This window comes from Cavia porcellus, unplaced genomic scaffold, assembly GCF_034190915.1.
Source record: "Cavia porcellus strain 051 isolate PalLab524CR breed Dunkin Hartley unplaced genomic scaffold, mCavPor4.1 scaffold_13, whole genome shotgun sequence".
Taxonomy (NCBI): domain Eukaryota; kingdom Metazoa; phylum Chordata; class Mammalia; order Rodentia; family Caviidae; genus Cavia; species Cavia porcellus.
The window spans coordinates 44,145,631-44,157,679 of NW_026947496.1; positions in this window are offsets into that span (position 1 = coordinate 44,145,631).

Here is a 12,049-nt window from a genome sequence, read left to right on the forward strand (position 1 = left end):
AAGTTCAGAGCTCACTGTACCACAGAGAGGAGGGAATACCAGTCATGTATTAACAGAGGAGTATATGCAAGACACAGGTAATGGAAAAGTGGATAGGAAGTCACGCTAAATAGTCTTCTAAAAGCAAGGATGTTTCAAGAAGGAAGCACAGAACAGTACATGAGGCTGTTATTCCCCAACAAGTTTATGAATATTATACATAACAAACATATGCCAATAAAAATAAACACATGAAAAGAAAAAAGAAAGCATTTGTAAGGTCATGTTAGTAAGATCTTGAGAATAGATTTTTAAAAATTTAGCTAAACCACCTATAATGGCATAATTTAGATTCAGTATGTAGTTTTGTAGAAGTCAGTTTCTATTAAGTGAAGCTGAAAAGTGAAAACAGATAATTTATACGAAATTTCATTGCAACCAGAAAGCAAGAGAATATGAAACGGTCAGTGCAGAGACATAATCTAAATATTCATCTGAAGAAAAATGGAAGGTAATCATAAAAAGGTTGTAATTAATGGCAGTGGAAAGTTAATGGCAAAATTAGAGAAAATCCAGCTGAAGCCATAAAATAGGTGCATCACTGGAAATGAGACAATCAAGAAAGTACTCTATAGTCCAAGAGAATAAGACTTCAAAGCAAGTGAATAATGCATTCTATATCAGGAATCAAGGCTCATCAGAATTCTAAAACCAAGAGATAATGCTCCACTGTTTCTTACCGGAATCTGTTTGTTATGCTTTTGAATCAGTTTATCACACCCTGGGTAGAAACACAGACAATCAGAAGTGGAAAAAACAATGTGAGCTCTCATCTGTACTTTTAGAGCTTATCCTAGCCGTAGAACCTGAACTTACCATGAGATATGGCTTCTCTAATTTCTTTTATTCACATAGTATCAATGCTATCAACATTTCAGGGAAGATTAAAAATACCCTTCAGATTTAAATTTGACACTTATAGTAATGACTAAAAACTTTAATGCCCAGGCATTTCTATGTAACCCTCTCTTGGCTGGTCCTTTGAGAAATTATCAGGATGATTCTCAAACTTTTGATACACAGTGGTTATTATATAGGTTTATGAATAGAATAACCATATATAAATGTTCTTTTGGAAGATTTGTAATAGTTTTAAATATGTTAGTGTTGAATCTTTATCCCATATAATGTTCATAGCTTACATCTTTAAATATTAATTTTGAGTATGGGTTTAAATATTAAATCCTTAAGCTTAGGTAAATAAATATTTTCATCATATTATTATATTTTCTGTTCTTGATTGAATATTTGCTATTTGGTATATACTTTCAAAGTGTTCTATTTTTTGTCTCATTGTAGAAAAATCAAAAATTTAGACATTGTGTTTATCACACACAATGTCTCCTCTCCTAAGTCACTTTATGTATAGTAGGTGGGTATGTGATATGTACATACCTGTCATATATAATATGCATAAATTATATACTATATGTAAGGTATAAAATATACCAATATACAAGTTGTGGTTAAAATATGATGATGCCTAAATTTTAAAAATATATTACAGTAAGAGATACACTGCCACTAATCCCCCTAAAATAGTCTCCCTGATTGTCATAGGCACTTTTTAAAGCTATTCTTGATGACCTCTTTCCTGAGTGTGTTTAGCTATGCTGCCATAGCTATCTCAACTTCCTGAATGAATTAAAAGTGTTTTTGGCAATTTCTGTGAAATAAAAACATTATAGTGTATTCTCATCCACCCTTTTCACTGGATCTGGTACTATACAACCTCTGACTCTTCCTCAAGGTTAAAACGAATGAAGATACATTTCTTTGAGTTGATTCAGGTTAGGCAGGCAGCTACTACTGTGCAGTTAAAGGCACTCATGAAAGAAAACCTTCAGGACTGTTCTGGGAGGTGGCAAGAACAATGGAATAAGTGACTTCAAAGAAAGGATGAATATTTGGAAAGAGGTTAAAATAGTGTATCTTTCACTGCAATGAGATTTTAAATGTAAATATTCACTGTAATTTTCAATCATGCTTTGAACTACCAAGTGCAGTTTTAGAAATTAAGATCAATATAGAACACAGATTAATCAACTCATTGTCAGTAATTCACTGTCTAGGGACAAAATATAAAAATGTTAGATGAACTAAAAACCAGATCTTTAATCAATTAAGAACAGTATCCTTAAAAATTAAGTGTTTAGAAGACTAAAAATGTAGAAAGGATTTATATGACAAGTAGTTTGACAATTTCAGTTATAATCAACTATCTTCCATCTTGCTAACAGGTTGACCTGTTACTGAATAGTCTGATAGTTTCTTCTTGATTTTAACCAGATTTCTAGCTACTCATTCTTTCAGGGAGAAAAATTCCTGATAAAATAATCTAGGGCTGAGCAAATGAGAGTTTGAACGAAAGTGGAAACTAGATGATTTATTGCAATCTGATCCTTATTTAATGTTGATGAGGGATAAGATTTTTACTAACAAAATGAAATTAAATGGGCCCTATATTAATCAATGTTTTTTCCTTTTAATATGCACCCTCATTTTATTCTGTTATCTTTAATCACAGGCTTCATATCTATGATATAGTAGAAGTGGTAAAACGAGAAGTAGGTCAAATATTGCACAATCTTATCATTATCGCTTCTGCATTTAAATTCAATAGAGTGTTTTCAGAACTGCACTCGTACAATGCAAAGGCACCCCTATTGAAACCATAAGGATATATCAGTGTGCAGTTAGTTACCTTGAAATGTGTTTTTATTTTCTATCATGAGGCACATCAGATATAGTCATCCCTCCGCATGCCTGGGGGATTTGACTCTGTACCTTTTGCAGACACAAAAAGCTCTGGATATGCAAGTACCAAATATAAAATAATGTAATATTTGGAAGTAAACTATGCACGTCCTCCCATATACTTTAAAATCCTTCAATATTACTTATAATAGATCTGTATTCTCTATCTTTAATTAGAATTATTTTAATTTTTGTTTCATTTTTAAATACACTTTTCATCTACAGTTGGTATAGTATATGGGTGCAGAAACTGTACACACCAACAGCCAACTCCATAGACATACAAAGTATGTGTACATACTTAAGATTTATCAACCAATAACTGAAGTAGTTCCCAGTCAAAGAAAGAAATAAGGACATGAGCACCCCAACTGCTTCTCTGTTTTTCTTCTCTTAAATATCTTAATTCTCTACAATATGGATGTCTTGTATCAACTTTTGTAAACTTCAATTTTTAGCCTTTGCATGTATTCTTAAATAAATAAAATTTTGTGTAGAAAATGTTAATAAATATGAAAAATGGTTTGTGACTCAGTTCAAGATTTTGAAAAATGTAATGGCTTTTTGTGTTTAATTGTGTTCAATTCATTTTAACAGCTCAATATTATTCAATGTATGAATTCACTACAAATTAGCTATTTTACAGCTAAATAGTATTTGTGTTGTTTCCGATATTTTTGGCAACAAATGTGGTTCTACACACAATCACATATCCAATATTGTCTGCATGTGATTCAACTTATCCAGGAATAAAATTTTTGATTCATAATGACTGTGTATTTGTAATTTTACTATTGCAAAGAAATGCACCAACTCCAGTAGCATACACATATCAGCTGCTTAGGCATTATCCTGACAGAAAGATGGGTAAAATATTAAGAAAAATTGAGAGAAGTTAAAATTCAAAGCAAAGGAGATGTACCATATTATATGCTGAATAATTTGTACTTCTCAATTTTCACAAAGTTTTTATGTGTTTGTGTGTGCACATGTGTGTATCTATATCTGTGTTCAATTTGAATATTATTAATTTGAATACATACTAGGATCTTACTGAAGTTTTTCTGCTTTTTCTTCCATTTTGTATAATTTGACTATATTGCATAGGCTGGCCTCAAACTCCTGAGCTCAAGTGAAACTCTTGTCTTAAATTTTTGAGTTGCTAGAACTACAGATATATTTCACCATGCAAGACTGTTAGTGAGTTTTCTCTAATTTTAATGTTATTGATCACTAGAAAATATTTTAATGTCAGTAATATTAAGAATTTTCTTCTAGTATTGAGCTTGTTCAATTTAAAATATATTTAAAATTGTATATCTTGTGCAAAATAATAAATATAAAACAATTTAAGAAATTGAATTGTCGGGCTGGGGATTTAGCTCAATGGCATAAGTGCCTGCCTAGCAAGTGTGAGGTCCTGAATTCGATCTGTGGTACCAAAAGAAAAAAAAAAAGAAGAAGAAAAAAGAAAAAAAGAAATTGAGTTATATTTTCTATCTTAAATGAAATAGTCTAGAACTCAATATAGTCTTGATTCCATTCATTTGTTAATTATAATAATTATAAATTTCTATTTTTCTCCTTTTCCTCATGTGTCATTTAACATATGAATATATATTTCCAATAAAATTAAATAAAAAGTTTACATTCATTGTGTTTTTGTCACATCTTAAGATCTTTTCTGTAGTTTATGTCATGAACATGTTCTTTTGCATTTTACTGGAAATGGTAATTTATTTTGAAATATTTCTGATCCTTGATCTAATTTCATTAATTCTACACAACCACATAGTTTTAAGAGCACTAATTACTGAAAAATCTATCCTTTTTCTACTTTCATGTGTCAAATGCTATATGCATGCATCCTTTCTGGAGCATCCCATTAATTTCACTATGTCTATTTGTCTATCCCTAGAACAATGCTAACTTTCTTTACAGTGAAAGTTATTGAGGATAGCTGGTGGTGTTGGTCCTTTCTTCTGCATTTAAAATTGTCACTTACGCTGTTTTAATGTCATAAATTTCTGATTGACCTGATAAATATCAAAATGAAACTTGTTCTTTTTTATTTACTTCGATAATATTGCATTCACAGGACAATTCATAGAGAATTATTAACTTTAGAGTATCAAACTTTTCTATTCATGAAAATGCCATGTTTCCTATTAGGTTGCTTATGTGTACTTTCAGGCTCCTATTAAAATTTTACTTTTCTAAATTATAAAGTCTTTCATTAGATTTGTATCTGTTTCATTTTTCTGCTAATGTAAATGGTAGATTATTTAAATTTAAAGTTTTCTTGAAGTATTCTTGACTTTATTTATCCCTTGACTTATGGAATTATAGAGTGGTCCTCCAATTATTCCATTATAGTTCATCTATCTTCTATTTACTGGATCTTACACTCTCAATTCCAAGTAAAGTTTCTATTTCCAAAATGCAAGATCCTCAAAATGTATTCTTGTTCTTGGTAACAACTGATTAAGCACATATTTTATAGCTAGGAATAAATTATCTCAGTTCACACCACTTAAAATTTGTAAAACAGAACATGATGGTGACATTTCATAAGCGGGACTATAACAATGATGATGGATTTGGATTTATCAGGATTTGTTGGTCATTGAGAACATTTTGAGTTTGTCTGTTCATCTTCTTTATGTAACTTTCCAACAGTGAATAAAATGAGGCATCAAGGCAGGAATAGTGGAAATAGTTTTTGGATGTCAGTCTAAAATTGAGTTTTATTAAAACAGAAATAGATATACAATATGGGGTTTTTACAATATTTTTGCATATTTTTAAATAAGTACATTAGCATAAAATATTTTAGACTTATTTCACTGCCCTCATTCATGCTTTAATTTCACACTACAGAAGGGAAAACGGAAGCCCACTTTGTTTTTTGGTTTCTTAGATTTACAGAGAAAATTGAAATAGTGGCAATTTTATTTTCCCAAATAGCAGTCAGAATGCTCAAAGATACTGATTCCAAGAACATATTAGAAAAGTCTTCAGATAATTAAGTTATATGCAACTTAAATGAGTGTCTTTCTATGCTTTTGCCTCACCTTTCCAATCCTTGTGCAAACTGCTTGCTAGATCCGATGGAAATTTTGGTCAGGAGTTGAGATTGTCATTGATGATTTTCGGTCCTACCTTTCATTTTCATCCCACATATACTGACTTTTTTGGTGTTTTTCAGGCTTCAAAAGCTCTCACCACAACAGGAATTCTTAACCTTACACGATGTAAGCTTTATTTTTAATCTTTGTCTCTCCTTGTTGGACAGGCAAAGGGCTTGCACCTGGGTCAGGTTCTGTGACTTTCTTATTCTTCTCACTTAAATGCCCAGAAATTGGTAGGTGATATTTACCAGGTCTCTCTGACCTCTGTGTGAAAGATAGTTTGTCTTTAATGTAGGTAGGAAGATAGCTTCAAGGATGCTTACTAAACCACTGCCATGTGTTCAACCACATACTTGGAACACTGTTTTAAACTTAACCTGAGATTCAGCTTTGAACTCCATGGCTTAGATGAACTCAGATTTTATCCTTTTGATGCAGTGTACTACACCCTGGGGATGAATAAAATGCTACTGCAAGTATCTTTTCATGTTTTGCATTAAGATACATTTTCATAATGCTTTATCTTGGAACCATGTGTTAAAAATAATAGAAAGAATGATAGCTATGACAAGGCAGAAGACTAATTGGTATAACAAGCATAACGAGTACTTTGTGAAATAATTCTAACATGGGCTAGTAGCGGTCCTTCAGTAAACAACTGCACTTATTACTCCAGGTGTTTACTCATCTACTAGAATTTCTAAAATATGTTCATTTAAAGCAAAAACTTTGATGCTGTTATGGTTGATACATTGTGTCAACTTCAGAAGTTTAGATGTTTAACAAAGACAGCAGGGAACCAGGGTTCTTACTTTGTAAATATCTTCATGCTGTCCAAAGGAGATTTTGTGAGTGCTACACCTGCCCTGAAGGAGTGGGAGATGCTGTGTCCAATAAAGGGGAGAGGTGGTTTGTTCTTCCTCTTTTTGTTCTGGCTACTGACTTAAAGTGTTTCCCCTGTGCCCTGCCACCCTGCCTTAGAACCAGCTGAGTATGAACTGAAACCTCCAAAAACTGTAAGATCAATAAACCTTTCCTTCCTTCATTTTGCGCGTCAGGTATTTTGTCCAGAAATCAGAGAAAAGTAAAAGTAACCAAGAAAGATCTCTTATTTCAAATTTTGTGCCATTAAATTTTGAAGGAATTACATGTGGTGAGATCAGAGTATCACTAACAAAAGACATTGCTAGCTAAAGCTCAAGTATCAACTCAATATATGAATTTACTGGGTAAAATTTGACTATCAATATTTTAACATCAACATTCTCTTATGGCAAATCCAAAAATCAAGATCCTTATTATATAATTAGCTTGTTTTAGGCATAATGACCGTGTTAGTAAATAGTATTAAAGTGACATTTTATCCATTCACATTAAAGAATATGAACAAGTATGGCCTGCTTTAATGACTCCTTACTCTCTTGTTTTGGAGGCAAAAATTCATAGAAAAATAAAGAAAAAAATATAAAATTGGTGAAAAATGAACCAGACTAAGAAGCTATTAATATAACTGAAGTGGACAAAGTGCTCTTCTGTATAACATGAAAAAACGTGATCTACAAAATATAATACTTGAAATTCATGTATTGATCCCCTTCCCCTCTTGTAGTGTTTACATGAATGTTAGCAGTGTTTGACTTCAGTTTTCTCATTCTTTTCCCAATTTTTGTAATTTATCAAATTATTTTCCTGGCTGAGAAATCTTTACAACCTATATATATATAAACAACTATTGATGAATCAAATAAATGGTAAGAAAGTTTTAATAATTAAGTATTTCCTTGAAAGCTGTTTCTCTTCAGGGGTCTTAATTAATATTACAGTCTTTTAGAACACTGTCAGAATTTCTGCATTGTAATTCGTGGGTCTATTGGAGGATTATATGGATATCATTTAAAGTATTTATTCATTAATCCCTGAATTCCATAATCTTATCTTTGGCAAAAAGAAAAGACATTCTAGTTTTTTTTTTTTTTTTTTTTAATGTCTTGTCATGCTTTCCTAACCCCTGATTTTGGAAATATGCATTCCTCTTACATAACATTTAGTCCATAAACTTGGACACTATGTGTAATTCCTCACTTTCTCTCGACACACATGTCACACGGATCGTGTCTTCTATCACATTTCTGCAGTATTTTCTTCATCTCTCCACTGCAAGCGCTGCCTTAGTCTCCTGCAGTTGAACAAGTGGCTTCTAAGAGCTACAGTCAAACTGCCAGGAATCTCACTCTTCCTACTTCTGGCTAGAACAGCTTCCTACAAGTTGTAGTTCTTACTTAATTTCTGTCTTCCAAATGCCACAACTTCCTCTTATTGGAAAACTCTATTGCCTGAGAGAATGACTCTAAAAATCTATCTTCAAGACCTTCCTCTTCCATGCAGAGGAGGCCTTGCAAGGCAGAGAGGTTGATGGTGTGGTAGTGACTTACCATTGACTACATTTCCTCGGGCTAGAGGAGGGCAAAGGTCCTCAGGATTGCACACCTAACTAAATTGATTGCACACCTAACTAATATGACCAACTAAATTAAGGTGGGTGTGTATAAGATGTTGGTTTTCTTGCAGGTTTTCATTCTGACCTCAACTAAAATGGGTATGTCACCTAAACCCAGTTTCCTCCTCTTAAAGTACACCTAAGTTTTCTCCATTTCTCATTCAAATGACTTTGTCTCAGAGACCAGATATTATTATTTTGAGGACTTCAAAGGGAGAACAATATGTGATATGGCATTATAGAAAGATTCTCCAGAAAAGGTTATATTTTCCCTGAAAGAAGTCTGGGTAAACTGCAAGAGTTAAAATAGAAAGAAACTGAAGTCTGATTAGATCACAGCAACATTATATAACTATAGAGAGATAGTATATGTAAGTGTCTTGCAATCAATGTGATACACACACATATAATAGAGATTTGACTAATGAACTTATAGTTGTCTTTACACGAGAGTAAAAGAATGAAAGTGGCATAAAGTTGTTCCACTACATGGAAGCCAAGACATTAAAATTTTCACAGCAAGGTATTCAAACGGTAAAAAACTACCAATGAGGAAATACCTCTATCAAAGCGTAGTCCTCTACAGATGTTTTATTGCTAACTTGTGCCCGTGGATATTTTTCATTTTTTTTTCCTTTTGGTTAAAAATAAAGAGAAAGTAAGACTCAGGAGTCTCCTCTCTTAACTTTATTTATCCTAATACTTATATTGACAGTAAAGCAAACTGACCTAGTTTACATGTAAACAGCACAAATACGTTATCTATAAAGGATGGATTCTATATTTAAGCACGAACCCCTTTGAAACCAATTAATACTGATATCTGACCTACATAATATATTCAGAGCTCCTTTTCCATTTCTCCCCCCTCTCTTTTTGTTTTTAAAGCAACCCAATCATTCATACAGCTTTATATCAGTCCCATGAGTGGTTTTCTAAATGTATATATCACATGGAACCGACTTCTGAAGTTCTTTTTATAAAATATCTTTACATTATTAAATTTTTAAAAGAAGTAACATCTACCATACTCCAATAGTCCATGTATACACTTAAGGTGTCAACATTAAATGACTCTAGCCACATTGCTGAAGTCGTGTAAAATGGCAAACATTTCACAACCATGTTATTTACTGATTTCTCTGTTTTCACTCTGCCCTTTCATTGTCTACTGGCCACTGTGTTCTCAGTCTTTGCTACTTAAGGAGCAGTCCTTAGTGATCTTTCTGCTTCTTCTGTATTGTGAATTAAAAAAAAAAATCACCACATTTACTGTCGTTCCACATTTGAATCTTAAAAGGAAAACTTATAAAATAATTTTCAGAAGCTTTTCTCGAAAGAAATAATCTCTGGAGCTAAAAGTTTCAGCATCGTGTTTACTACTGTAAAAGATATTTTGGTGAGGAAAAATTTATTTGAGGATACTACAAATCAGACATAGGCACTTAAATATTGAGCATGTTATAAATCAAAGACTTTATAAGAAATGTCTAACACCTTGTATATCTTGACTTCTTAGAGTAGAATATTTTGTTGATTTACTTTGATGACCACGATGTTACTGAACGACAGGCTTTTAAAATCTTAGTGATTTTTAGGAGTTTCGTAGGATCATATTGAATGTAAAGAAGGCTGGCCCAAGTTTTAGTTGAGGAAGCACATTTATATTTGTATCTGTGTGTATCTCTGTGTTTTGCAAAATATTACTATCCTCTGACCTTCATAAGCACCACATCTCGAATGTATCACTGGCCTATTCCTTTACATAATTTCTTATATCTAATAAAGTTCAATATTTTTGAATTTATCTTTTGCTTAAAATGGTACACTGTACTGGGATTTGTGCAACCCATCTTAAGAAATGCAATATTCATATAATAATCTGCTGTTATGACTTGTGTTTAAATGTTCTCTCAGAATCTCATATGGTCATGGGAGAATGAGCCTTTCCAAGGTGGCTGACTAGCATTTGTGATTGATTCATTGTCTAGCACTGTTACCGGCCGTGCACCTGTCAATAGGTGGGTAACCAACATAAATATAAGGGAGCGAAGAGGTATGCTTTTCCCTTTTTTCCCTTATCAATCTTGTTACTTGCAGCCACCATGAGCAGTTTCCCCTCAGCAATGCCATTCTGCCTTGGAACCAGCTGAGGATGGACTCAAAATTCTAACAACTGTAAACTAAATAAACTTTTCCTTCCATAATTTTGGATATTGGATATTTTGTCTCAGCAACATGAGAAATATAACCAAGACAGAATTTTGTTGTAGATTGGGGTTTGCAAAGAGTACAAGACAATGCAAGACATATAATTTATAGTATTATTTAAAATGGTCATCCATGGAATCAAACGGAAAGAAAATGCAATAAATCTGTCCATACACTAAAAGCCTAGAAAATCCAGCAGAGGGCCTAGATTCTATGACAATAACCTGCATGAGTTCAGCTAATCCTAGAACCTATGACAATGCCTCTCATTAGTCCAACTGAAGACCCAGAGCCCCTGATAATGACTTACAAATGTATTTTATGGATCTGTGCTGGGAAGGATCAAATGTCCCCCTAGTGCTGGATCCTAGAAAGTCTATGCCAGTGGGGTGAAGGATCTGTGCTACCAGGTTGAGGATTTGCACTACAACCAATAAATAATGCTCAAAATAAGGATCAAGACTCTCCTGAAATGTACCACAGCAATCCTCAGAGACAATGAGATCGGGAGCTCCTCCATGATGTGAACAGCTGAGTACACATCAGGAAGCCAGGGTGAAATACTTCTCCTGGAGATTAAATAGCAAATATCTTCCTGTCTGGAGCCAGGAAGCAATGCTTAAAGTAAGGGCTAAAGCTCCCCCAAAGTGAACCACTGCCATTTTTAACAACTGAGTTCATATCAAGGAAGCCAGCGTGACAAACTCCTCCAGGAGAACCAATGGCTCCGAACAACAACACTTAGAACCCACAACATTAAGTGCTTTCTTTCCAGATTTCCTTTATTTACTAGAAGTACTTCTCAGGTGGAATATCTACACTCAACACCACACTGATTCAGTTCAGCTGGTGTTGTTTTAATCTACTACATCTGGGTACTTCTTGTATATCCATTCACAAATTCACACTTCTTTTTGAAGTCTTTGAATTAATTCCTGTTTCTAATTTCTTTCAAATGTCTCAGTATTCACAAACATACATGTATGTATAATGTTACATTTAAACATTCTACATATGTAGAATTAGAATGTTACCAATTGCTTTTTCCACTCAACTATGTATTTGTACTAAATGAGATGTTTGGCAGATTTTCTTTTCCTAAGTGACTGTGACAATCTTTCCCATTCTATTAGATCTTACTGATCCTTGACACTTCTGAAAGATCCTCAGTAATCTAGAGGGAACTTTTTTTGAACTGCTCCTTTTTTTGAAGTGAATCTTTTCTTTTTTATACCAGGCCTCATACATGATAAAGAAGCAATCCAGCATTGAGCTGTATTCCTAACCCTGTATGCGTGCAGACTTTTGATTGATCAACGAATATTATAGATATGCTGCCACACAACTTCTGAAATACATCTCAGGTGGGCTATAGCTTCAGTTCCGATGCTTGCTGAAAAGAAATGAACCAGTA